Below are 27,615 nucleotides of genomic sequence, written 5' to 3'. Positions count from 1 at the left end.
TGGTATGGCATTACACAGGTGTCCCATGTCACTGAGGACACTCATGTGGACTAAACAGTTCTGCTCAGGTGATTCTGAAGAATTCATCCGCCTGCACACACTTGGTGGTTTTTTTTTTCCTGGTGAGTGTATGCAAAACAGAGACAACCTAGCTCATCTCCCAGAATCCAGATGGCACTTGCAAACCTTGTCTGTGTATCAAATGTTGTTTTTTAGATCAAGTGTCCCTGGTTGACAACACAGAACTTCACGATGCTATCTTTAGAGAGGCTTCTCTGCAAAGAAACACCCTTGGAGCATACGTTGCAGGAATATGCTAATGTGGCAGGGTGTTTTCAGTGGCCACAAATGGATCTGTTCCTGGGAGCTCAGACACCCCACAGCAAGCTGAGACTGGCTGGAGATGAAGGGTCACCCAGCTCCCATGGAAAAGATGCACCAACAAGTTAAAAATTGCGGAGAAAGGTTAAATTACACCACTGGAGAGAGGCAGGGTGAGCTCACAGCAAGGGCACTCACACACAAGTGATGATTACCAAAAAAATCCTACTAAATGGGTGAGGGCAGCTCAAAACAGACAGCAAAGTCTGAAACTTTCCATTCCTTGACTTCTCCTACAAGTTTAGAGATTCTTACCCTATTTCCTGTTCAGCTAACTGCAAGGATCTTATAAAAACCCAGTGATTTTTCTTCCTCAAGGTCTTCACTTCCTCCTCCACATCTCATGCAAAGATAAAAGCAGCACATGCAAAGTAAGTTCTTTAAAACCAACCCGTTAATAAAGAACAAAACTCTACAAAACTTGCAGTCTGACAGATTCCTGAGATGGTGATGAAAAAAATGAAATAAAACTGTAGCAATTGTTAAAAGAAAACACCAGCGCCCCTCAAAAAACCCACCCGGAGCTGTTTCCTATTCTCCTCAGCTCCAAGAACAAGAATCATCACCTGCATGTGAAAAAGCATGAAAAAACCCCTGACTTATACACACTCCTCACTAAGCAGCAAAATGGCCTGACAAAAACCAAGGAAAAACAAAGAAAGCTGCAGAAACAGGTTATGGCACAGCTCAGCCCTGGGATCAGAAGGTGACACCAACAGCACTGAGGTGGCAGAAATAACCCCTCATGCCCGCTGCTGAAAAGAACATTTCAGAACAGTGACATCAGGTAAAGCAGCAGCTTTTGAAAAAAGAAAGTGATCCAGGAGGTAGCTCCTTCCATATTGCAGGCGCTCACAGTAAACACCATATGGCCTGTTAATTTAATTAGGGAGAAGAAACCCCCTAAGTTTGAGATTTGACTTTGAAGGGTTTAAAACAAGTCTGAGGAAAATCACTCGAGATATTCCATGAGGTTGCTTTGCCTCATTCATCCACCTTCTGACCTGCTGGACCTGGAGGTACAGGCCTAGTGCTACCCCAGGCTGCACAGCACCCCTAAGAGCTGGAATTTAACATTTTTAGAAATTCACCACCTTCCCCACCACTGCACCTGCACAGAGGCCTCCCAGGAAGATCTGGGTGGTCACTGCCAGGCAGCCAAGCCAGGAGAGGGCTGGACCAGGAGGGAGGGACAGTAAATAAAGCAAGTACTTCAGCTGGACAATACTCTTAGATAGCAAAAAGAGTTTTTATTTTAAATCCTCACAGTCTGCATTGGCAGGTCCCACCTGCCAAAGACAGGATGCAGCTCATGGTGAAGGTCAGCCTGACAAATGGTGGAGCACCAATGCTGGGACACAAAGCCTCAGGGCAGGTCCACTCCCCATCCATAAGTAAGTTTGCATCTGTAATCTTGAGATCAACCAACCCAGCTCCAGCTGTCCCTAAAGACTTTTGTATCTGAGCAAAGTCTCAGTGCAGTGACTCTGCTGAATAAAATGCCATTCTCCATTATGGATATACCTCCCATGTCTCTGTGAGAAGAGAGGGCATTTCTAGGATCATTTCCAGCTGGAGGTTTGATTTCCTGCATCTGTACCAGCATGGGACACTGCAGCACCACTGCCAGGTCCCTGCACAAACTGCTCAGTGCATCACCAGCAGGGACAGGAGAGACCCCATGGAAGTGGCTACTGGGGCACCAGCAAGGATGGAAAGCCTCAAAAGGTGATGAGGATTCCCTGAGGAATGGCCTCCCAAGCTGGAAGAGCTGAGTGAGGAGGCTCTGGTAGGATCTCACCTTCAGCAGCCCCTGAGGGCCAGGCAGCAGCAGGAACATCTCCATGGTGCTCCAAGGACCACCATCCCCTCAGGAGCTGCTCTGGCAGGAGCCTCCAGCCCAAACCCCACCAGCACAGCCTTTGGGATCCCAGCTGGGTGAGGGAAACCCAACACTTCTCCAGAGAGGTGCAACCAACCTACCTCAGGCCTGGGTCAGGGTTTTGGCCCCCAGGCTGCCCAGGCAGGGGCACAGAGGGAAGCTCTGACTGATGCCCCCAGCATGGACACAGAGAGCTCTGCCTGATGCCCCCAGGATGGGCACAAAGGGAAGCTCTGCCTGATGGCTCCAGCACAGGCACAGAGGGAAGCCCTGCCTGATGCCCCCAGGATGGGCACAAATGGAAGCTCTGCCTGGTGTCTCCAACACGGGCACGAGCTGCCACCCTCCTCTTCTCCTGGCTGGCACAAAGTGGGTCAGGGCTGCGTGGGCTGATGGCACGTCACAGGATGTGACCCACCCGTGCTCCCACGGTGCCTCTGAAGAGCAGGGGCATTTCCCAGGTAGGACAGCAAGGGATGCTCCCTCCCTCCCTCCTCCTCTTACCAACTGCAGCCCATCTTGTCTTGAGGAAAACCCAGGATGCCCCATGCCAGCACTACCTCAGAGGATATTTTAGGAGGTTTGGACATGCATGGAACCTGCTGCCCTGTAGATGAATTGTACCAGGAGAAAATCACATTGCTCCTAGAAATTTGTAACCTCAATTGGAATGGAGTTTCTTCTTGGCTCCTCTCAACAGCTGACTACACTCACAAATTAACATCCTACTTGTTTAATTGTGTTTTCCTTTCCTATGCAGACCCAGGCAGGGATCTGTGTGTCCCTTTAATAGGTGTGTCACAGCAGTATGCCAGAGTTCCCCTTTTTCTAGTTTTAAAAAAAAAGCCAAAAACAAGCCCAAACCCAGATAACAAAACATCTAAAGCCCAGCAGACTTCTTCCTGCTAGCAAGGAAACCTCCTCTCAGGACACTGCAAAGATTTAATTTACTACCAATTGCCCTCTGGTTATTTTACATTTATGGGGTGGGGGCTGAAGAAAGGAAGAAAGCAGAGAGGGTGTAATTAGCTTTGCTTGTAAAATGTTCATCCCAGTTGTAACAGCAACTGGAGCCTATCAGGGGCTTAATAGATTTCAGGGTTTTGTTGAAGCTGAAGGGTCTGTGTGGAGCAGGAGGAAAGGCTAGGAATAAAAAAAAAGGAGAAAAATATTAAAAAAAAAATCAATAAGTAGATCCTACATCTTGCCACAGCCCCATATGGAAGTAATCAAGCACAAGGGTGGCAGCTGGGGCCAATAACAGTCACCTGCAGTTGAGGGACGTGGGGGTTTGGGATGGGTTTTTAATGCTAATTTCCTGGAGGAACAATGCGGGAGCGGGCGCGGAGCGGCTGAATGGGGAGCAGCGGAACAATGGCTGCACCTGGCGCTGCGGGCAGCGCACGGAGCGGCAGCGCCCGCCACATCTGTTCACACAATGCCCTCCCCCTGCAACAGGTCCGAGCTGCAGCCCTCCTCATCCTCCCTCCACATCCCTTAGCCACACTTTTGGGGCTTTCCAGGGTTTTTTGGTTGGTTTTTTTTTTGGTGAAAGGGATGGTTGCACAGCATCCCGCCGGCAGGTTGCGGCATCCTGCTGCTACAGACGAGGAGAGGAAGGAAAACTGACTCTTGGCTTTGAAGATCTGCACGTGTTGGTTCTTCTGGCCACCTGTGAGTGTCCCCCTTCAATAGCCCAAGTGGTGCTGCAGGCAGCAGAGATGGGAATCCTGCAGGCAGCAGAGATGGGAATCCCGCGGCCGGCAGCGCACCGAGGAAATTCAATACGCATTATTCTAAAACCTTCAGCTTAGCTTATAAAAATGCCACTGCCCAGCCCAATAAAAGGCATGATAGTTACACTTTAAAATGCTTTGAAACCTCTGAAATCGCTATTGTCCTGTTGGACATAAGCTGCTGACACACAAAGCCGTGCTAAGGTCAAGGTCCTGCCTCAGAAAATTGCTTGCAGACCCAGGAACTGAACCCAAGCCTCTCTGTGCTGCACTTTAACTGTGGGATCACTGCTCACCATTTCTTCCTGGCTGCTGCTCCTGCTCTAAACAAAGGTTTTTCCAGCCATTCCCTGAAAGCTGCATGAATTAAGGCAGTCTCCATCATAAAAATAAAAGTTGAACAGACTCCCAGAGACCTGCAGTGACGCTGCCCCCGGGGACTGCTCTGGAGTGTCTGTCGAAACACATTTCATACCTAGCTCCTAACAAGCAATCAGATATGGAAATAGTCACTAGATAAAGGCAAGCTTAAATCCAGCCCAGAACAAGTATGGATAAGCCAGCTCTTATAATGGGAAAAAACCCAACAGGCAACAGATTATGACCATCTTCTGCTCAGATTTAAAAACCAGCCAGCATTGACTTAAATCTGCTGCATGTGCCCAAGTCCTCAAATGACTGTGTTCAGCTCTCCAGCTATACTATAAACATCACACATACATGTCAAACAAATCTTGTTTTTTGTCCAAACCTTAAAAAAACAGATCTGGAAAAAAACAAGAGGCCACCTGGCTCCCCATCCCATCCCATCACCGTGGGAGAGTGCTGCCTCCTGCTAAATGCTGCTGCTGGTTACTGCATTTATGGGTCAATCTGGGGACTGGAGGGCTGGCTGACTTAAAAACTCAGCTCCTGCAGTCAAACCACACAAACCTGTCAAACCAGTGATAACCTCTACAAGCCAAACTCCACCGTGGGTGATGCAAGACAAAGCTCTGTAAAGCAGCAGTAAAATCATTTGGGACTTGCACTCCATGTGGCAGGAGAGGCAGCATTAAGTGAAATCCCACTCTCTTGGGGACCCTGGTCCTATAAGACTGAGAAGAATAAATCAGAAAAAAAACCCAAACCCAACAGCTTAACCCAGGATTCACGTGAGCAAAGCTCCCTTTGCCTTGGCGGGTTTAAACAAGCCTCTGCAACACCAGCAGATGCAAGTTGCAAAAATAGCAGCATCTTGGAAGTGAGCAGGGGCTGTGGCTCCAGTCCCTGGGCAGAGCAGAGCCTGGCTTGGCATTTTCACTATTAAATGGAGTTTCTGCTCTTTTCCTGGGGGCATTCCCTGTGTAATAGAGTTCTCAGATTAACGATTTATTCTCCTTGCCTTTAGCAATTCTGCTCCTTCCTCAAACCCTTCAAATCCTTCTCTTGGCTTAGCTGCACTTTCCTGTTGGCAGTATTTGCTCAAACTGCCTTTGCTTTACTCTATTTTCCTTGTTTCCCACACTGGAGTCTCTGAGTTTTGCATTATTTGTGTGTTTCTCTAACTGCTGGATGTGCTGGGCTACCTGGCTGTGAAAGGCACACAGTCATTTAGGTGAAGCCCAGGTAGTTCCAAAAATCATATTTTTTTTCCATATTAATAGTGAAAATAATGTCATACAGTGTACAATAGTGGGGAGGGGGGGAAGTGTCTTCACTTGGATGTCCTGCATAATTTCTATAAAATTATTAGGTCTGGTGACAGAGTTTCAAGCCACCCTCTTCCCCAAAATACAACCACCTCTCTCATCTAAGCACTAGGCACCCAAAATCCTTTTTAAAAATAAAGGAGCCTGAGGAAAAAAAGAAAGTTTCCTGCAGGGCTTGAGCAAGACTCTACTAAATGAGTTGTTTAATGGGCAAATCGTGCTGCCCTGATGCCGGCAGAACTTCCGTTTGCTTAATCAGGGCTCGACCCGCACGGAGACCGCAGAGCAGCTGCTCCAACACCCTGCACTGCCCTCACAAACCCGGGAGGGCTCCAGGAGAGCTGCAGCAGGGGAGCACTGCTCTTTGCTCCTAGATATTGCACACCCTGCATGGCTTTGCTGGGCATTTTTGGGGTTTCCAACTCCTTTGTGCTGGTGCACTTTGAGATTTGGAAGCGCGCACACTCCTTCTGCCTCCTCTCCAGGGACACACTGGAGGTGTTTGGTGTGTCTCCAGAAGCAGATTTATATTTTTTAAAGCCTCTATTAAATGCTTACACGCTGCAAAAGAAGGAAAACCTTAGGGTGGCCCACAGAGCAGCCAAACTGACCAAGCACAGAGCTGCAGCCCAAGCACACTGGAGGGAGCCCAGCCAGGCTCTCCCTCAGGAAATCCCATCATTTGGCATGTTTGAAGCTAACCTGGACAAAGCAACACCAAAGGGAATCATCCTGCACCAGGCAGCCCAGCAAATATTCCTCTCTCTTTTTCCAGCCTGACAGCAAGCAATGCTCAGCCACATTTCAGCTCCCCAAACTTTGAGTGCTGATTTTGGTGCATCTCCTGTGGCTGGGCAGGATTTCTCCAGCACATAAAAAGGACTGAGTATCATAGCACAGGAGCTGAGTGGTGTAGGGAGCAGAAAAAGCTGATAATATTTGGGGGAGCAGCTTAAACATGCAACAGAGGGATCTCTACAACAAGCTACACCAGAGGGTCAGGGGAGTGATTTCAACTGCTGAACCTTCCCAAAAGACAGGGAGGGGGCAAAAGGGCAGGTTTAAACTAAATATGCAAGATCCAGGGATTACAATGGAAAAAGAGAAAATACAGCCTGTCTACAGCCAGACAGTGAAAATATATAGGGGAGGTGTGTTCTGGTATCACAAGATTGATCTGGGAGATTTAGATGCTGGGAGCATCAGTTGCTGCTCAAGGAGTGCAAAGACAAAAAGGGAGCAGCCTCTGACACAATGCAGAGAAGCCCTGAAAACACGGGGGAAATTAAGGAAATTTGGGAGCCAATGGAAGAAATCCACCTCTGCAGTTTACACCCCCCCAGCTTCAATACCAGCATGCAGAAACCAGAGTGAGCCTAGGCACAGCAGAAAAACACGTTCTGCTAAAACACACAAACCCCTTCCTGCATTGCCATTTCCCCAGAAAACGCCAAATCCCAGCCCTCTGCTCACGGAGGGGGTGGTGGGGGGGAAGGAATAAAATAAAAAAATACCCATTCCATAGCAACCCAGAACGAGCCGTACCGCAGCTCTCCTCGGAGAGAGTTTAGTGTTTTTTCAGCTGCAGAATGCTCGCATGCAGCCGGCTGGGCTATTGAAGTTTTCCCCAGCACTGCAGAGGAGCGAGGCAAGGCTGGCAGGGCGCTGCGGCCGCCGCTCCCCGCCTGTGCCCGTACCTGGTGCCGAGCCGGAGCTCGGAGCTCTGCCCAGCCCGAACCTCGCCGGGGAGGGCTCAGCATCCCCCGAGCATCCCCTCGAGCATCGCCCCGGGTAAACCAAGCGCTGCTTCAAAATAACCCCGTTCCTTGCTTACCCTAGCCAGCGAGGTTGCAAGGATCCAGCTGCTGTGCAATACACCTCGTTTCTTTCAAATAGAAAGAAAAGCGCTCTTCCTCCTCCTCCTCCTCCGCCCGTGATCTTCGAGCGCAGCCGGAGCCCAGCCTGCCTTCTCCTTTCATTAGCTGGACATGTGTCAGGTCCCGCACATCTGCGATTTCTCACTGCCTGGAGCCGCCTGTCCGATTCCAGGGAAACACAGATGGATCCCAGATGGGAAGGTCCTGCCAAACAGACCAGCTCTCCACCTTGCCAGAATACCCAGCTTAGAGGCAACACACCCTCGGCTCGCTGCCTGCTCCCTGCCTGCGCCGCGCTGCTGCCAGGCTGCTCGCCAGCTGATGTCACCAGGCACACACCTACCAGCGCCTCGCCGCCCGCCTGACATTAACTTGTTAAATACACCGGATTTGTTTATGGCCGGCAGGAACAGCGAGGAAAAAGCTCCGCCACCCCCCTCCCCAGAGCCGCCTTTCACCGCAGCCTCTGCCCCAGCCCCGCGTTTGGAAACCGGGATGAGCTCTTGGTTAATTTTCCGAAGGTTTTCCCCATGCACGTAAATCTTCGCTGCAAACTCTCTCCCCTCCCCGTCCCCAGCAAGGCAGAGTTTGCGGCGCTGGAAAACCGGCATGTGTTAGCAATTAGAAGCAACAACAAGATAACAAGATACTGATGTTGCAAGGGTACCAAACGCGGACTGGAAAATTCAAAGGAAGAGCAATTAAATGTGTAACATACTACCCGGCTCGAAGAGGAAGTGTTAAAGGAAAATGTAAATCCGAAATGTTTTATACCGGGGGCAAACTCCACCAGAGATCTCAGAGCACCGAGGGAGGCCCGGAGCAGGAACCCACTGGGCAGGATCACATTTGGCCATTTCCCCCTCCCATTAATGCACAGCCGTGGCTGCTGTGCCACCTACAAACCTCCCGGTAATCCTGACAGGCTCTCCCCGAGGTGCGGCGTCAACAACACATATTAACAGGAGGCCCCTGACTAATCCCATCAGCCCGGCACCATTCACCGCCAGCCCGGCGCTGGGCAAACACGGATTTACACAACAGCATTCCCGGCCACGGCCCTGCCTGCCGGGGACTGCCCCGAGCGGGGACAAACACCCCTCCAGAGCGCCCAAAGCACCCTGCTCCACACCAGCCCACTGCCAGCTCCCCTAAACCGCCCCACGAGGAGAAGCAATGCTTGCATTTTGCCTGCACACCATGCACAGGCACATTTTACACCCCAAGAAGAGAAGCGATGCTTGCATTTAGCCTGCAGACCATGCAGACCACAGGCACATTTTAAGACCTCAGAAGGGATCCACTGCTCCAGTCCTTACAGCTTAGCAGGTTCAGGTCTTGATCCTTTCCAAATCTCTGCAGTCAACAACACCTCTCTCTCCAGCTACTTTTTTTGAGAACCAGAGACCTCAATACTTCCCCAGCCAGCAAACCAAGAGCCTGACACTGCTCAAGCTGGGGGATGCTGCTTTTTCTCAAGTCAAAAAATCATACATGCCAAATTCTCCACAGTTGGTGTAAGCATGACAGGATAGTTAGTTGTTCACAGGCAGCAAAATGCTCCTTTTTCTGAAATTCCCAGGGCTCTGGCAGGCTACTGCTAACTGCTGTGCCCATAAACCTTCTGGAGGTACTGGCCCCCAGCATCTCACCTAACCCCTCACCCTGGCTTCTCTGCTGCTTATTCCTAATTAGTTTAAGGTACCTCTGCTTCCCTTTGGGAGGGGGAAAAGGCTGTAAAGGGAGAGAACTGCTTTAAAGGAAGCATTAAAAAGCATTCTGCAAGCAGGCACAGCATGAGTCCCTGAACACAGGGGCCATGATCTCCTCCTGCAGAGGACAGGCCTCCCAGTGCAGGCAGGATGCTGTGCGATAATGGGGGGCAATTTGGGCAGGAGATTTTTGGGCTGTTGTAGGAGCACATGAAGCTGCTGGGCAAACACATCACTGTGAGAAGAGCAGCCTGGCTGCAGGCAGAAGGGACACAGGTTTACAGCAGCTCTCCCTCCTCCAAACCTCACCCAAGAGCAGCAATTCCACATGCTGCAGTTAGGAAAAAGAAGTGAATCACATTCAAGTATCAGCACACAAACACCTGGAGCATCCCATGAGATGATGCTCAGGCAGCAAAACAGGTTGGGAACAGGCAGATCCAGCAGTGCCTCCCAGCACCCCAGCCCCACTGGAGGGGCTGCTGGCAAGGCACATCAATAAAACATCCAGGTTCAGAAAGTTCAGCTCGCTGGGGCTTCTGACACTTCTGATGGAGGTTGCGCAAAATAGCGAAGCTCTCAATATTTCATAAGCTGAGATGGAAAAACCATCTCTGAATTACACAGACAATGAAGGGAGGCACAACCCAAGCAGCTCCACCAACACCAGAACTAATAAAGTTATTTTCCTATGGGCTTGCATGTCATGGTTGGCTCCCTGGCACCTCACGCTGTGAGGTCCCCAACAGGAGCCGTCCCTGGCTGGGTCGCGGTGACAGCGGTGGCTCTCATGTGGATTCTCTGATGTCTTCCACGAAGCAAGCTCATGTTGCAGCTCTGTCCCCAGTGGAGATGGCACCAGGCAGATGGATGCAGCCCTGTGCTCCCAGAGTTAAGAATCCAGCATCAGACACTGCTGCTCCCTGTGCTGCCCTGTCCCACCACCCCAGAGCAGCCTGAAGTGGGCAGTGAACTCCTAGACGCCACCTGGGAGCTGTCAGGTCTTTGGGTCAAAGCCATAACAGGAGTACCCTCAGAAGGCACAGGGGACACCCTGGGGTTGGGATAAAGGAGCTGTAGGTGAAATAGGTAACCAGCACGAGGTGTTTCCTTGCCTGCTTTTTAAACCATATTTCAGTTTAAGGACCTGAACAGCTTGTAACGCTTCAAACAAACAAAAGCTGTCCACAAATGTGACAACTGGGTTCTAAGTACCCTTTGTCAACCGTGGCTAAATAAATCTCTTCAATGTTTTTACAACTTAAAGCACTTTGAAACGTCAAGAACTCAGGTCACTGCAAGTATTTTAAGTATAGTTACAACAACTTTATAAACCTTTATGAAAAGGCACATAACTCTTTGTCACTGTGTCCACAGCCCAGTGTCTAAAACCCCACAATTTTCAGGAAAGACATCCCAACTTCTTGCTAGGGGGCAGGAATAAGCCAGACCTCATGGCTCACCATTAGAGTAAGACAGATGTATGTGTGCTTTTGGGTTCTTCAGGTACAAAAACTATGCACACCAGGGTATCCTGAGTGGAAGTCATTGCCAAACCTTCTTCAAAAGGCTCATGGATTGTGTCTTATGTATGATCCACGTGCCTCAGCTCACCCAAACCATGAGGTATCCCTAAGCTCATCCCTGAGCTCACCACTGGCAGAGGCAGGTTGGTGAAGTATAGAATCACAAAATCCCAGAGTGGTTTGGGTTGGAAGGGATTTTACACCTCATCTCATTCCAACCCTTGCCATGGCACACCTTCCACTATCCCAGGGTGCTCCAAGCCCTGTCCAGCCTGGCCTGGGACATTTCCAGGGATCCAGGGACAGCCCCAGCTTCTCTGGGCACCCTGTGCCAGGGCCCCAGGTTGCTCCAACCTGGGATGGGAAGTCCATCCACATGTCATCTACTGACTCCTCTCACTGTTCCCAAGAGGCTTGTCTGCTCCTAAAAATGCATTAAGGCAGATTTTGTAGCCCAGACATCACCAGCACAGTGGAAGGAAGCAGAAGTGCAGGCAGCATGGGGAGAACTTCTTTCCCCAGCTCATCATGCTAATCTGCTTCTGCTTTCTTCTCCTGGGAATGTTCCATGGAAAGAACGATGCAAGCAAAGTTTGAACACTGGGAGCTATTGATACCTGCTGCTCAGTGTGGTTTCTGAGGAAAGCAAGGAAATCTGAAGAATTTTTCCAGTTTGCAGTGGAATTTTTATGCCTATCACAGCCCATTGCCACAGCAAGCACAAGAGACCCAAACTGCTTCTGATTTCTCTGCTGTTCCACAGATAGTTCATGATGTGCCTCAGATTTATTTTTTGCCTGCTGTGTCCTTACCTCAGAAAGAAGCTTCACTTGAATTCAAGGCAACCCTGGAAAGCCTTTGCCTTTTTAAGCTGACCACTTTCCACTGCACAGAAAAATAAATCCAAATGCACTAAAGGCAGCCAAAGCCATTTATCAGGCTAAGTAGGAACCGTAAATTCATGCTAACTGGAATCTGATGGAAACCAATTGGGATCCTCCTCCTCCTCCAGGCTCAGGTCTGGCAGGAAAGTCAAACATTTTATTGCCTTCTTTATGCCTTACAAGACAGTGGAGCCAAGAAGGGACTGCTCCCTTTGAAGCAATGCTGGTGGGGTTGCAAGGGACACTCAGTGACTTGAGTTCAAGCTCAACCCCCAAAACTGAGATCAGACCTCTCCATTCCTGGCAAATTTATCACATTTAACAAACATCCTCTTTTCAATACACCCATTCTTTGAATTAGCACATGGCAGATTATGTTAACAAGCTTAATTTGTCACAGAATCATGGAGAAAGGTTTGGGTTGGAAGGAATCTTAAATCTCATCTCGCTCCACTTCCTGCCAGGGACACCTTCCCCTGTCCCAGGGTGCTCCCAGCCCTGTCCAACCTGGCCTTGGGCACTGCCAGGGATCCAGGGGCAGCCACAGCTGCTCTGGGCACCTGTGCCAGGGCTGCCCACCCTCACAGGGAACAATTCCATCCTAAAATCCTGTCCAAGGCACACCCAGGTCTTCCAGATCCTTGTCCCAGGTCCATCTCCAGCTCTCTTGGAGCCCTGTTAGGCACTGGAGAGGGCTCTAAGGTCTCCCAGGAACTTTCTCTTCTCCAGGCTGGACATCCCCAGCCTTTCCCCAGAGCAGAAGAGCTCCAGCCCTCAACAAAATCCAAATCCAATCACATTGCCTCCTTCAGGAGTGAACATGAGCAGTGTTTGGCTTTTGCGCCATTTTAATCCTCCTCAGAGAGGGAGAAAACCACATTAAAAGTTGGCCTTAACTGAGCTGAAAGAATTTTACACCCAGAACATCCACAATCAGACATTGCCAAAAAGTCCCCTAAACAATCTGATGCAACAAGGAATTAAACACAACCTGAGGAAGTTATTGAAACTACTCCTGGCCACCCATTAAGGGAGGGGACACACATCACCTAAGCACATGATGCTTTATTCTTGTGGCCACATACGTAAAGAAAAAACATGAAGGAACTGATGTCCTATGCAAAAATATCCCCTCCAAAACAACAAACCAATTCCTAAATCTAACACCCTTGCTCTGATTAGAAATCCAAGCTTCTGTAGCTGTCACGGGTATTTAAACCAAACACAGAAATATGGAAAAAATGAGTAATCCTATTTGGAGAGAGAGGAAAATCCAGCCTGCAGAGGATTATTTCTAGTCCAACAGCCCTGCAGCTTGACAGTATTTTCCAGATCAATAGCAGTGCCATTTGATTACAGAGATTTGTTCAAATACATACATCCACTCCCTTCCAATTGTCATTTCAGTGATTCTCAACTTCAGCTGCCCAAACCAGGAGCTTTGCTGGCACTGGGGGCTGTGTGGATGCAGCTCTGCTGCAGCTCCCAGCCACCTCTCCCCTACTTTAGAAACCCCAATTTCCTGTCTGCATCTGACAGTTTTGCTCCACTTATTGCAGGACCATCCTCTTTAGCACCTGTTTTGGGTGCAGATAAGCTGTGAAAGCCAAAATCCTCCCTTTTTCAGGTGAGGTGGTGGCTTTGAGAGCTGTGTCCTGGAACAGGCACCCTACTCCAGGCTCCCAGTGCTCTCAGCACCAGATGTGGAAAATCATTTACAATTTAGAAAGCACAGATTAAAGCCTAACAAAGCAGCACAATTTGGGGTTTTTGCCTCATCCCAGGGCCACTGTGAGCAATAAAATGCAGGTGATGGATCCCAAGCCCCTTCCCTACATCAGGCTCACTACGTCCCAGTTTGCTCCCAGCACCTCCCTCCACTGGTGCCTTCCCTGCCACAAGCGCTGGCTCTTCCCCTGAGAATGGCTTTTCCTTCTTTATCTCAGGCTCTTTTAACAGAAAAGGCTTTTCCTTCTTTATCTCAGGCTCTTTTTTTCCCAATTTCACCCTGAGCTTCCCTCTGCTCCAGGCCCTTATCTGTGAGGGCTGCAGGGGCTCTGCTCCTTTCCCAGTGCTTCAGAGGAGGAAAGTGGTACCTCCCCACCACACAGCCACCCAGGGAGGGTTCTTTTCTCATTAATTAGTTGTCACTAACCCGGTAACATTGATTAAGAATATCCCAATTCCCATCTCCCTTTAAAAATAAAATAAATCCCAAGTTGTTTTGTTCATTACACCCAGCAAAACCACCAGCTTTTCCCATAGCATCCCAGTTTAGCACGGAGCAGGGTTCCCTTCCTTCCAGCCTCAACCAATCACAAAAACCACATTTCAAACGTGGTTTTTTTGCTAGTTTTTCCTCCATTTACTTTTCCCCCATTTTTCTTTGCCAGCTCCCTTCTCCCGCTTCCCGCTGACCCTTTAGACCTAACAAACGCTGCCTTTGGGGGGAGCAAAAAGAAGAAAGAGCCCAGCGCAGCCCTTTGCGCCTGGCCCGGCATTCCAGCGCCGCGCTGCCGGCTCCACAAAGTCTGATTTAGGAGCACTGCTGGGAGCTATTAGTTTACGAAAGGCCCAGCACGCCCACCCAGGCTCAGGGGCGGCGAGAGGCTCCCCTTTCACCGCTGCCATGTGCCTCCCAGCCCGGCTGCAGCGCTCGGCAGGGCACGGAGCCAAGGCGGAGCCACGGCAGAGCCAGCCCGGCCGGCGGGTGGGAGCGCAGGGACAGGGCTGGACATCGGCCACAGCACACAGATTCATTCATGGGATGCTTATTGAGAGTCCAGCCTCCATCCAGGCTCTCCTTTCCTCACAATACTGAGGTCGGAAGAGACCTCTAAGATCATCGAGTCCAACCTATGCCCTATGTTGTGGTTTGAGACCGTGACACCCTAAGACCTCACTCATACCATAGCACCCAGTGCCATGTCCAGTCTTTGATTAAACACATCCAGAGATGGTGATTCCACCACCTCCCTGGGAAGTTCATTCCAGTATTTATTATTCTTTCATTTTATTATTCTATTTTTTCTTTCCTAATATCCAACCTACACCTTCCCTGACATAGCTTGAGACCGTGTCCTCTTGTTCTGTCAGTGCTGCCCGGTGGAAGAGACCGACCCCACCTGGCTCCAACCTCCCCTCAGGAAGGTGTAGAGAGCAATGAGGTCACCTCTGAGCCTCCTCCAGGCTAAACAGCCCCAGTTCCTTCAAATGTTCCTCACAGGGCCTGTGTTCCCAGCTCCTCACCAGCCCTGTTGCCCTCAAGCACCTCAACATCCTTTCCAAACTGAGGGGCCAGGGCTGGACACAGCACTCAAGATGGGGTCTCACCAGTGCTGAGCACAGAGGCAGAATGACCCCCCTGCTCCTGCTGGCCACACAAAATCAGAGCAGGGTAATGAGAAGTGGAATCAATCTTCAAAACCACCTGCCCCCATCCTTCCCTCCTTCTCAAGGGGGAAGCTTCTGAAAATACCATTCCTGTACCCTCCCATCACCAAAACCTGGCCATGCAAACCCAATCCAACAGGAGGGCAGGGATGCTGCTGCTCCTCCTCTCTCCAAATCCCAGACTGTTGTGGGCAGGGCAACATCTTGGCTTCTGGGAGATCACACTGTGCTGTCCCCACTCAGAAGTGCTGCCAATATTGTATGTGTTGTGTTAGAAAGTAATGCTGTATTAATTCAGTACTGTGTTAAATATAGTTTTAGGTTATAACAAAATGTTAAAATAGAAACTATGCTATGTAGGATACTTTTTTTAAAGAAAGGACTCGCAGTGAGATAGCAGCCACAGGACACCTGAACCTTTCAGAGAAAGAGAATTTATTGCCCCATTATCAGAAGAAATGAACTTCTTCCCACCTCAAAGGCGCTGTCAGGATTAGGAGGAAGAAGCTGACACTGACCAGACAGAATCCTGTGTTTGAATGGAATTTACACATCATGTATGAAGTGTATGAATATGCAATAGGCTGTTGTTTTTAAGGGTTAATCCTTTGTTAATGTGGGTCCTTTTTCAGGCTCAGTGCTGCCCAGAAAAAGGCACTCACACATCCATAACTCTTTGTCTCTATTGTCTCATATTGTCCTAATTCAAATAGCCCAAATTATTATTACTCTAATTGTATTACTATTTTTATAACCATTTTATTACTATCAAATTTTTAAAAATTTTAAAAACAAGTGATTGGCGCTTTTCACATTTTTGATTCCCTTCTCCACTCTTTGCTTCCACCATATCCAGGCTCCTCATCTGCCTCAGCAGCCCCAACAGCTGATCCTGAAAATCATCACTGTCATCCCAACCACAGGAATCTGCTGAGCAAGTTCAGCCACTGCCCAGGTGTGCGCTACCTGACCCTGTTACCCTCCCAGAATTAAAGCATGCATCAGCCTCCCAAAAATGTGAGCCATGGGGAATTTAATGGCTGGCCAGATTATTATCCCAAAATGCCTGGTGTGGATGTAAGACAGAGTTAACACCCCAAAACTGAAGATCAGCTCAGTGGTGGGAGAGGCAGTGAGAAAGGAAAGGGGAAAACAAGCAAATGAAGCATCATTTTGGAGTCATCAGGGTTTTGACATTCTCCAACTGGCTTCTATTAGCACTGCATCTGTTTGGGTGCCTGAAGGAGAAAAAAGAATCAAAGGCAAGACGCATTTCCAGAGGTACAGAGCAATCAGCAGGTTCTCTGTGCTCTGCAGCGTTTGGATGCAGCTCAAGGAGGACCAGGCACAGTGAACAAGGACCTGAAATTTTATTACCTTCCCCTCCTGCCGGAAGCAGAGCCTATTTGCAGATTTACAGCTCGTGTCAACAGGAAGTTCTTGTTTACAAGTTTCCTGGAAAAAAAGCCAGCATTCCTGTCCTCCACCACAGCCTGGTGGGAATGCTGCCTCGTGGGGGAGTGCTCAGATGGGTATGGGAGACAGGAATTGAGTTTTGGCCATGTAAAACATACAGACAAATAGATAAAGCAATGAAGAAAAGAAAAAAAAATTGAAGACCAGAAGGAGAACAGTAATTCAGCAATTTGGTGGAAAATGCACAGCAAGACAGCACAGCCGTGTCTGGAAAAATACTTTTGTAGCATCTGGGATTCACACTTCAAAGAAGCAGAAGAATTTTAAGAGGATGAAAAGCTATATTCAGGCTAACATGCATTTTTCTCTTCTGGCCCAACTCTTCTGTCATTCCCATTACACTGTTCCTCCAGGAGTCACAGCCAAGCTCAGCTGGTCACACTGGGGTGGGCCCTCCTCTCCCAGTAAAGGCATTAATGGGAGCACAGTGTGCCTGGGGGTGCTGCTGGATCCACCAGGATCCATCCATCCCCAAGCTCAGCCCCAGATGGAGCTGAGGACATTGTTTATTGCCTTCACAAACTGAAGCCCTGGATATGAAACCTGGATTTAAAATCTTCCCTTTTCATATGGTTATTAAAAAAAAAAAAAAACAAACCAAAAAACCAAAACTGAAACCAAACAAAAAAAAACCCTCAATATTTGTTCCAAAATTACACAAAACAAGAGGACATGAGGACAGCCAAGGGTCAAGCAGTCAGAGCTCTACCAGGATGCCAAAGACCCAAATATTTATTTAGGCCACGCTGTACAGTTTAGCAAAGACAGCTATGGGGTGCTTAGGGTGGTATCTGATCTCCTGAGAGAGAACACATTGCTCCCAAGGAAGGTTTCTGTCTCGACAGATGGACATTTTCCAACAGAAGGATGATTCAATCACAGGATCCCTCTGACAACACACAACAGGTACAGAAAACCAAGTCTCAAAAAGCCACACTCGGCTTCTCCCTAGAGAAAGGGCTGGAGAAAACCAAGCTGACAAAGCACTCAACCCACCCAGCCTTACCAACTTCCAGGATTTAACATGTAAAAGCTTGAAAGAACTGAGCTGAAGAGGAAACTCAGAGCTGGTGCAGGCATCAGGTCCTTCCAACACCACCACAAGTGCGCCCAGCACAGATTTAGGGTGACCCTTCTCACCCAGAGCTGCACATCTCCACTCATTCCCTGCTATTTGAGCTCCTTTCACACCAATCAGCAGCACTAAGAACAAAATTCCCAGGAGAATCAGAGAGATGGGGAGGAGAGTATCATGCAAAGGTCCCAAAACTTATTTTTCCACCCTGAGTCCTTATCAGGAAACCATTAGTGAGGAGCTGCCTGCCCTGGATGCCAGCATTTCACATCCAGGTGCCACCAGCCCTGTGCAGGAGGATGGAAGCTCAAAGGGAAGATTTTGCAATAGGTTGAGAGGAACATTTGCATCAAAGCAGGCAGGTGTCCTCTACCCCACACCCTGGACTTACTTGTTCAGACAACTTCAAGAGCCAGAAGAACATGAACACCTGTAGGGTGAAGTTAATTTCCATGCACAGAGAGGGAAAAACCAAGAAAATCATTACCTTCAATCCAAACCTCAGGTTTACTAAACTTGAAACTTCAAAAATCTTCATTTTCTACACCATGAGTTACATTAAAAAAAAACCAAAAAACCTCAGGGAGAAGAATAAGAAAGAGACAACTTTAAGAAAACCAATAAAAACGTGGAGCAGGAGATAAAAAAAGAGGGATTCATCAGCAAAGCTCCTCTAAAGTGGGGCTGAGGTTGATATCAGAGGCAGTTAAACTGCAGCATTCTGGGAAGAGCTAATTTGATTTGGCTGTGACTACTGGGGGGAGAAAAAAAACCCAAGAAAACTAAAGCAGCTCAAGCACATTTATTTCCTCTTCATTTGATTAATGCTACCCAGGGCTGTGGCCGAGGTGAGGCTGAGTTTATTGCCCTGAGCCTGCTCTGCCCAGGTGAGGCAGCCCCTCCCAGGGCTGCTCTGAACTTCTCCCAGCTGTGTTTTCCCCACCTGCGGCTGCAGATGGAGCAGCTGCAGCTGAAGGCAAACACCTGGTGAGCCACAGCCCTGCCCTGCTTGCAGGGCGGGATCACAGTTACAGCAGCTCATGCCTTTTTTAAGGCCTTATCAGGGGTTTAAGTGCTGTGTTTGTGCTTAATAATCTGCTCCCTGTAAGAGCAGGGAATCTGAAAAGCTCAGCTGGGCAGCTTTGCACTGACCAGCCACCAAAAACCTCCTGAAGATGTGGAAAGGAGGGATAAATCCAGCACAGCTCCTACTCAGAATACACCACCACTGACTGTACCTCACACAGCAGCTCTGGGCTGCACCAACCCACCCCCAGGAGCTGCAGGTGTGTCCAGGTCCCTGAGGGGCTCCAGGCTGGCAGGAGGCTCCCCTGGGACACAGGAAGGAAAACTCTTGTCCTGTTCACTGCTGATCTCTGACTGGTGAATACTGGAAATTCACTTCTCTAGAAAAATATTTGACAAATTCTCATCCTGTAGGGAATGTCATGATGAGCAGAGCAAGAGAAGTACCAGGACTGGTTTTAAGGGATTTTTACAGCAGTCACATCAAGTAACACCCCTCTTCAAGTCAATTCTGCACTCTGAGCAGGCTTTTAGTCCAGCAGTTCATTCTTCTTGGAGACTCCTTACAACTAAGCAGCAGTGTCATACAACTACCTGGTTAGCAGTGCTGCTTCAGCATTTCTTTGCACCATTTTTCTCCAAGTTCTTGCTCAGTGATGGCAATATTAATAATATTTATATTGAGACCATAAATATTAATAATATTTATATTAGTAATATTTATATTAAGAATACAAGGGTATATAAGACTACAAACTGGAGAGGCAGACAGTGCATTTAAAAAAAAACCCACACTCACTTCCCAACAAGATCCAGACATTTATGGTCACCAAAGAACCAGCAAAAGAAAAAACAAACAAAACTGTTTGTTACCTAGCAGTAATTTTCAAGTGATCTGAGCTGAATTCAGTATTGTAGTCACACAGGAAAAAAAAAATCCATGAGAAATGCTCAAGGCAGGGGTTTGGAACAGGATGATCCTTAAGGCCTCTTCCAACCCAACCATTCTGGGAGTCTATGTAATAAAATGTTGGGGAAAAGGAGATAATTTAAGGGTTAAATTAAATCTTGCAAGGCCAAAGTGACAGGAATCAGTTCCAGAAACCTGCAGGATTTTAAAAACCTGATACAACTTTAACTTGTATCGACTGTAGAAGATCCTTGTGCAAATTAAAAGGTTTCCCTGCCTGTTTGTTTGGGCATATGGAAAAGCTGCAAATTCAGTCCCTGAGGTTTGCACTGAGGAGGCTGCTAAATGCCAGGAGGAGTCTCAGGACTGGGATATTTGGATGCTAAGGAGTGCTGGAGGTGCAGCATTCTCCCACATGTTCAGGAGTCAAGTCAAATCAAGCCAACATTTGTAAAAGCCCCTCCTGGGCCCTGTTTCCAAACACCTGCATCCCTGGGCCCCCCTGCTCTCCTGTTCCTCAGTGCATCTCACTATGAAAATGCAGAGTGCCTGCCTTCCTCACCCATGCAGAACAGCTAATCCCAGCAGGATAATCCTGCTTTAATGAGAAAACTATAGGACCTTTGATAAAGCATATAAATCTTATAAAAGCCCTACTACAACATTCCTCAGTCTCTGGGACTGGATGACCGACCTCTGAAATGAATTTTGCATGTGGCTGTCTCAAAGCTGCGCAAGGTAACACGTGGCAGGGGGAGCAAACTGCTCCCTCTTGCTTGCAAAGACACCATAAAATCTGTAATAGTGCTGCAGGCAAATTCCCCATGCCTCTGGACATGTGTGCCACTCCAACAAAACAGTAATAAAAAAACCTCCTTGCCTGCCACAGCAGCCAGAGGACACTGGCATCTCCCTCTCCTTCTCTGCAGCTCACAGCACACTTCCCACATGGAATGGCCATGATATAACTGACCTGCCCCAAGTCAGGGGCTCCAAAGGTCCAGTAATTCCCTACAGCCCAGCAAAGAGCTGGGAGATGGCAGGAACTGTGTCCAGGGCTGCAGAGCAGCTGCTGAGCTCCAAGATAAACCTCAGAGCCTCTGCCAAACTGGGAATCTGTGTCAGGTTTTGTATGACACCAAAAAAAAAAAAAAAAAGATTTGAGAACAATTCCTCATTACAACTTAGGTGTAGAAATGCACAGACACTTTTTTCTGACCTCACAAGACCTTGCTCCAGCTCCTGAGAAGAGCCCAATGAATTGACATTTCAACACTTTCTTTTCCCCTCAAGTACAAACACACAAGTGCTGAGAAAAAGCAGTGATGCTCTGACCTGACACGACCAGTCGTGCTGAGGGATAATTCCTGTGCTGTATCAGTGACTGGAATTACCAGGGCTTTGCCAACAATTTAATGAGATGGAAACTCGTGCTCCCACTGCCAGAATTTGTTTGTCAGGCCATAAACTATTTAGATGCCCTGAATATTTTGCTCCTGTGTTATAAAACAGGTGTGAAGAGGTGCATCTCCATCCACGGAGCTGCTGCTTGGAGCAGCAGGGCCTTTTGGACAGATCTAAATTCCTGGGTGTGCTGCATGTGCTCAGGGAGAGCTGTTCCACCTGAAGCTGGACCAGCTCTGAGTGGTGCTGCCAGGTTCTCCAGAGCTTCCTGGGCCACCTCAGACCAGCAGGAGCAGCAGCAGGACAGTAAAAATGTAGTGGAAACTGAGGCAATCCTTACACATGCACAAGGGAAAAAGCTTGGTTGGCACAGAATCTCCCTATCTTGTTTGGTACCTGTGAGACTGAAGGCAAGAATTCCTGCATGGATCACATCCTGGTCTTTGGTGCTCTGCTGTCCTTGTGCCACCAGGAAAGTCCTCAGCACTGATGGAGGATCAAGATGTGGTAAACAATGTTCAGGAGTAGTGACTGAGCCTACAAGTGTTTTTTTCTGAGCATATTTTACCATAAAAACATAACAAATTAAATTCCATTAGTTTTATCTCAAACTCAGCTTTTTTAATTAGAGGTACAGGGCTCGAGGGAAACTGCTGTAATTATTAAATGGGAAATAAAATCTGATGAACACAGTAACTGCAGTGATTGAAAACTTAAATAAAACTGGTAGAGGACTAATCAAGAAATATCTAAAAATCACCTGCTCAACAGTTTGTGTGCTCGAATAGTTATTTACCTATTCACATGCACAAAGAGGCTTTATTCTCCCTCTTGCTAAAATCAATGCCACACAGGAAAAAAAAGACAAATATTCAAATATTCAAGATGAAAACAGAGAAGCACCTGGGAATGTTTTTGGAGTACTGCAGTGGAGTACTCAGAAGATTCCATCAAATTAACTTCTGGGTGCTCAGCATGCCTAGATAAAGAGGGAAAACCAAGCTTTCATGGAAAAAAATCATCCCCTGGGGAGATAAAAGGACACCACCAGTGTATTGTGGAATGTGGAAACTCAGGTGGGCCAAGGGCAGTGATGTGAAGTCAGGTGTTCTGCAGCAGAGGGGTGAATAAAGCCCAGTAAATGGATGCAGGTGATCCACTCACAGTTCCAGTCGCTGATAGGGGAGCCACAAGAACAAGGCACTGGCACTCCACAGGGCAGGAGCTGTGGCACACAGGCAGTGCCTCTCTGCAGAACATTCCTGAGGACACACACACTTCCCCAGCACCATCAAGTACAGCGTGTCCCGTTACTCACCACGGAAGGTGATCCATCAGCATCTGTAGTGTGAACAGGGAGGCAAACAGCAGAAGGAAAGCAAAGTGCTAGAAAGAATTCCTGGCTAGAATTTGCTGCTTTAAATCTTCCCATGAACGCGGGCTGCGAGCTGCAGAACGCCACACTCGCACCGGGAAAGCAAAATGGGTACAAGGCTCCCATCCAAGTCGGGTTTAATGGCAGAGAAGATAGATCTGCTCTTTGAGAAAAATCCCAATTGTTGATTTCTATTTTGTCTGGCGGTGCAGTACAGTATTCCTCCTTCCTTCCTGCCAAAAGTGGTGGAAGTACGATGTGCTTTAAAGTAATTACAGCAGCTCAGCCCAGAAGTGGCTGCATTTCAAACGAGGCAGGAGATGCACAAGTGGGGAGTGGCTGCTCCCAGCTGAATGCTGAACCTGCCTTCAGACCTGGGCATGAAAAGGTTCTCTCCAAAACAAACCACACCACATTTGCTTCTGATACCTGCCCAATTTGTCCCCTTCTGGTCTGCCTTATCCTGCTGCACCTCCGTGGGTGGCTGGAAAACCCATGGCAGCATGGCTCAATGTGGCACCTGTGGGCAGGACATGCCTTCCTACAGGGACTCAGCTAGATCCAAATTTTTTTGAACTAATATCTCCCTGACTCCTCAGCAGAACTTGCAAACGTTTGGCTGTGCCAACCCTGCACCCCTCTCAACGCTGCAGTATTGGAAGTGTGCAGTATTTTCATTATTGGCAGAACAGCCATAATTATCCAAATAAAACTATTACTATACTGGGCCTTTGATCATAAATAGAACTTAATGGATTTTATTACATCCCAGGAAGCAAGAGCTACAGAAAGAAAAGTATTGCTAAATGCGCTTTGCTACTACCTATCAATTTCTCCTAAACACTGAACAATTAAGAAATACCCAAAGAAACACACTGCTCCTACTGCATAACCATTGCAAGTTCCCCTCTGAGCTCTTCCCCTTTAGCCAGCTCGCAGGGGACGTTTCAGCAGCTGAAAATTAAAGGGTCACAATATTGAGCCTTCAGGTATCAAGTTCACAATGGAAATAGCAGCTGACACAGAAAGGGCTCTGCTGAGCACGGCGGTGATAATTCTGTTGCCTCGGAGCTGGAAGCAGCTCACTTACACAAAGTTTGTTATTTAACTCAGCGAGGAACGAAATAAAATGCCACAGCCATGGATTTATTCCTTACACAGCCTCTTTCAAATCATACTCCACACTGCTAGCAGTGAGTCTTTAACTGTGGCTGCTGTATCCTCTCAAATCCAAATAATTCCCTGTCAAGTGCTGGGGAAGGCAGTGACGGCCTCAGCAAGGGCTGCTTGTCCTGCAAACTCTGCTGCTGGAGCCCATCTTCCAGAAAACTTCACAGGAGCCAAACACCACTAGATGCCATGGGTCTGTGAGCAAGTGACAACAAATCCAGCCACCATGGAGAAGGGCAGGAACAAGGAGGACGTCAGTGGGGCAGCCAGACATGCCAGCTTCCCACTTGCCCTGCTGACACAAAGCAGGAAAAGCCATCCTGCCACCCCCGGGGACTCCCCACCTGGCCCCGCTCCGCGGTGACAGCCCAGGCCTGCTGCTATCTCCCAAACAGATGCATTTATTCTCCTGAGAGCCTCCCACGTCTTATCTAGCTGGCAGTTTCCGAACGTCGAGCGCCAAGTCCGGCTAAAACCACTTTAAGCTCTTTTAGGCAACAATTCCTGAAAGCGTTTTGGCAGGGGAGCGAGGGAGGCGGGGTCCCCCTGCGCTGTCCTGCCGGGATGGGCACGGAAAGCAACCCCTGCACCCCACTCTGGAGATGCTGTAAACAGGACCTGGCACAGGAATGGATGTATAGTTTACAGAGATGCCTTGCTTCGAGCAAATTTGCCTCTCAACACATGGCCAAACTCTCACGCAATAAATTAACTATTTGGCAGCCACCGAACCAGCGCTGGAGCCAAACCAATTAGGGTTTAATGTGATCCCAATTTCCTATTTCTGAGACGGGGGTCGGGGAGGCGGGGGAAGAAGGGGGAAGAGGAGGGAGGGAGAGCAAAGTAAATCCCCTCCTGGTTTATAAATCCTTGCCAATCATCTCAGATAAACCTGTCACCCACAGCTCTAAATCTGTATTTGCACTTGCGTGCTCCGAGGGACGCGGTGGGAAAAGGCGCGTCGGACGCAGCCAGCCTGACTCCCGACATGTGTTTTCCATACTTGGGAAATTCAATCATTTAAAAAATATTTACCAAGCTTTGTCTTTAATTAGAAAAACATGACGACGGATAAGGCGAGTTATTGTTTCTAAGCTAGAAATGTCAGAGATCCTCATGATGTCAGAGGATAAACCCCATCAGCGACCCGCCGAGCCGCTGCCAGGGCTGCAAATGTTTCGAGGGATTTTTTTCATCTCCCCTCAAAGTTCAGCCCTTTCCAGTCACAATTCATCGGTGGCTTTTTGGCCCCCAACAAAGCTAATCCTGAAGGAGGAGGAGGAGGAGGAGGAGATGGAGGGAAGGCTCCTGCAGCAGATCTGCCAGACGGGTGTTTTCATGCAAACGAGCTCGCACAAATGGGGGAGGAACAGAGGAACATTTGACTTCTTTGTGTTTTAACATCCTGGCTCTGCTACCTCCCCTGCACAACTACCTGCCCTCAACTAAGATAAGCAAATTAATCTCATCTGCACCTGGAAATGCCGCAGGCTGAGCTGTCCCCATACTCTGAAAACGTGTTAAATTAACTTTCTGCTTAGCCAAGACCCAGGGAAGTGCTTGCTCTCGGGAATACAGCCACAAAATTCTGCAGGCCACAATACCCACCGAAGAAAAGGAAGCTCCAAGCAGAGAAGCAGGAGTTCTGCCTGCCCAGGAGCATGTGCGACCCTACAGCTGTACCCCACACTGCAGCCCCTGCTCCACCTCTGCTTGATCCAACACCTGCAGCCAGATCCGGAGAGGCTCCGCGTGCACAGCTTTAAAGCAGAAAGCAAATATTTGGTTTTTACCAACAAACAAAAGATAGCCGGGATGCAATGAGCTGTCAGGCCCGTTTGTGTGCTCACCACTGCTGTTAAGGCGACTGAAGAGTCTCTGCTGACCAGGTGGGGGGCAGGAAGGGTCCCTGGACTGGCTCCTCAGCGCTGCCAGCCTGCTGTGTGCCGCCAGTGCCAGCAACTCGACCCAGCCACCCCTCCCCAGCCCACTCCCACACACCCCAAACACATACAGCCTCCCTATTTTATATCTCCTTTAGGGCTTTATCCCTCTTTTCCTCCTCCTCCTGCTGCCTCCTGGCAGAAAAGGCGGGCTCAAGCACACACAAAGGCCAGGTGGGAGCGTGTCAGGTGACAGATTTGGAGAAACTTCCTGCTGCAGCAACCAGGTGCACTGCTAGGGAGGGAAAGCCAACTCCCAAGAGATCATGAGGATTAAAAAGTACAGATAAGCAGGGAGAAGCTGGTCTTGATGCAAACAAACTGGTGTGTCTATCCAGTCCAATCTTACAGCAATAAGTCTGCAAGCATTCATGAAGTATTTGTCTGATTGTTTTATATCCACAGGCAAAAAAAGGCTAATCCTGCATTTTCCTGCAATGAGAGAATTCTGTAATATTTTTCAAATATTTTTAGCAAGCTTTGAAGTGTCACCTATGGCCCCAAAGCCAAGCCAAGAGCATGCCATGGATCTTGTGAAAACACCCTTGCAACCCAAGGCTGAGGGCTACGAGCAATGACAACCTTAAATACCAACATAAATCTACACTGGAGAAAATCCCTGCCTGAACAGTCTGATCCTTTAAATTATCCCAAGTGTGCCAAGCATGTCATTGAGGAAAATGTGCAGAATTTGACCTCGAAGTCTGAGTGCCAGAAAAGTTGCTACCTGTAGAAGTTAGTACTGCTCTCTCATGAAATGGAGTAAAGGACATTTTAACTGACTCCCAAAGTCAGGGTTGATTAACCTGGAGTGCACAAATAGAGCCAAAATGATGTCCAGGATACATCTGTAGCTGAATCAAACAAGGGTGTGCACACACTCAGGATGTGGCACAAAGAGATGGGAAGGTGACAGTGACACAGCAGAAGTTTTAAGCCCCAGACACTGGCTGGACAAACGCCCTCAGCAAGGTGGTTTTCTGGAAGAGTTCCAGGTAAATCGACAGCCTGGGTGGAAGCATTTCCCCTGGGACTTTTTACATCAGACAGGGAGAGGTGGATTCACTTCTCACCTTTTGAGTCTTACAGCAATCTCCTCCTCCTGAAGGGGAAGAGTTCACCTCTGATTGTTGCCAGCAAGAGGGAAACCTGAGCAGTTCCCCCTTCTCCAGTGGCTCATGGCAGCCTCTCGAGGTGCCTGTGACTCCTTGGCAGCTCAGGATGATGGAAAGCACTCTGCTCACTATTCCACTCCAGTCCTGCTTCCAACAGAGTCAACTCCATGAGCCCTTCCCCAAGCACAAACTCTTTTCAATCTTCAGAGCGCCAGCAAAGCAAAAAACTCCTTTTCTCTGACTGCTTTAAAACTTCAATTTATTTAATTCTCCTGAACACTGGCACAAAGGAAGAGGAACACCTAAAGCTTTTCATTTTACAGCGTATGAAAATCAAGACTAAGTCCCTGAATGATGCATTTCAATTTCTGGCCATTGGAAATATCCATGTAAGAAGAGCATATTCATGAGAGCCAGCATGTGCCTTAAATGAACAGGGAACATCCCAAAGTTTCAAAGCAGTCCCACATTTCTTGTTTCCTTCCCCATTGTTAGTTTCACACTGAGCACTGATCCATTTCTCTGTAACACACACCCAAAAGAAATCAAGCAACCTCCTGACATTGCCAGGATCTGTAAAAATCAGAAATCATTGGGCTATGCAGATGATTAATTTAGAAAAATTACGAGTCTACAGCTGATTATTCACTTTTTTGATAAATCCCAACAGTGTTCTTGGGCTGACACTGGGCCCAAGAATTGAGTGATGTCTTGTACAAGTGTTTACACTGTTCAATAGCTGGCACTAACAGGGCATCCTCACCTGATCTATCCACAAAGGTCCTGATAAGCACACAGATATGTGCTGAAGTTATCTTTATAACACAGCTGCAGGGCTCGCCAGGCTCATCCTTAGTATTCTCCAATGGATGCTGGGCACAAACACATTAAACCGAGTAAAAAACTTCACTTCAGCTCCCACGGAGTCACTCCAAGCATTCCAGGTGCCCTCACCCTCTCCTGCCACGGGCCTTGCTGTCCCTGCTGCCATTGGGTCAGTGATTGTTTGCTCAGTGCTGTCAGCAGGACCCAGATGAAA

The 27,615-nt window shown here is 48.4% G+C and overlaps 1 protein-coding gene across 9 annotated transcripts in view; it reads right to left on the bottom strand.

Annotated features, from left to right (window-relative positions):
• CBFA2T2 (CBFA2/RUNX1 partner transcriptional co-repressor 2) overlaps positions 1-27,615 on the bottom strand; it is a 62,389-nt gene that overhangs the window by 31,391 nt on the left and 3,383 nt on the right. The window contains exon 1 of one of the 9 annotated variants that reach the window (XM_064729644.1): positions 25,369-25,385. The exons of 6 other annotated variants lie outside the window; for them this stretch is intronic. The gene's annotated coding sequence lies outside the window, so the exon portion shown is untranslated. Of the gene's footprint in view, positions 1-7,524; positions 7,868-18,120; positions 18,138-25,368; positions 25,386-27,615 lie in introns of those variants that run through there. 2 more of the 9 variants (XM_064729645.1, XM_064729641.1) reach the window with 2 other exon arrangements.

Source organism: Zonotrichia leucophrys, chromosome 20 (assembly GCF_028769735.1).
Source record: "Zonotrichia leucophrys gambelii isolate GWCS_2022_RI chromosome 20, RI_Zleu_2.0, whole genome shotgun sequence".
NCBI classification, from domain to species: Eukaryota; Metazoa; Chordata; class Aves; order Passeriformes; family Passerellidae; genus Zonotrichia; species Zonotrichia leucophrys.
The sequence above is the reverse complement of the archived record's forward strand: the minus strand, read 5'-3'. Positions and strand labels throughout refer to the sequence as shown.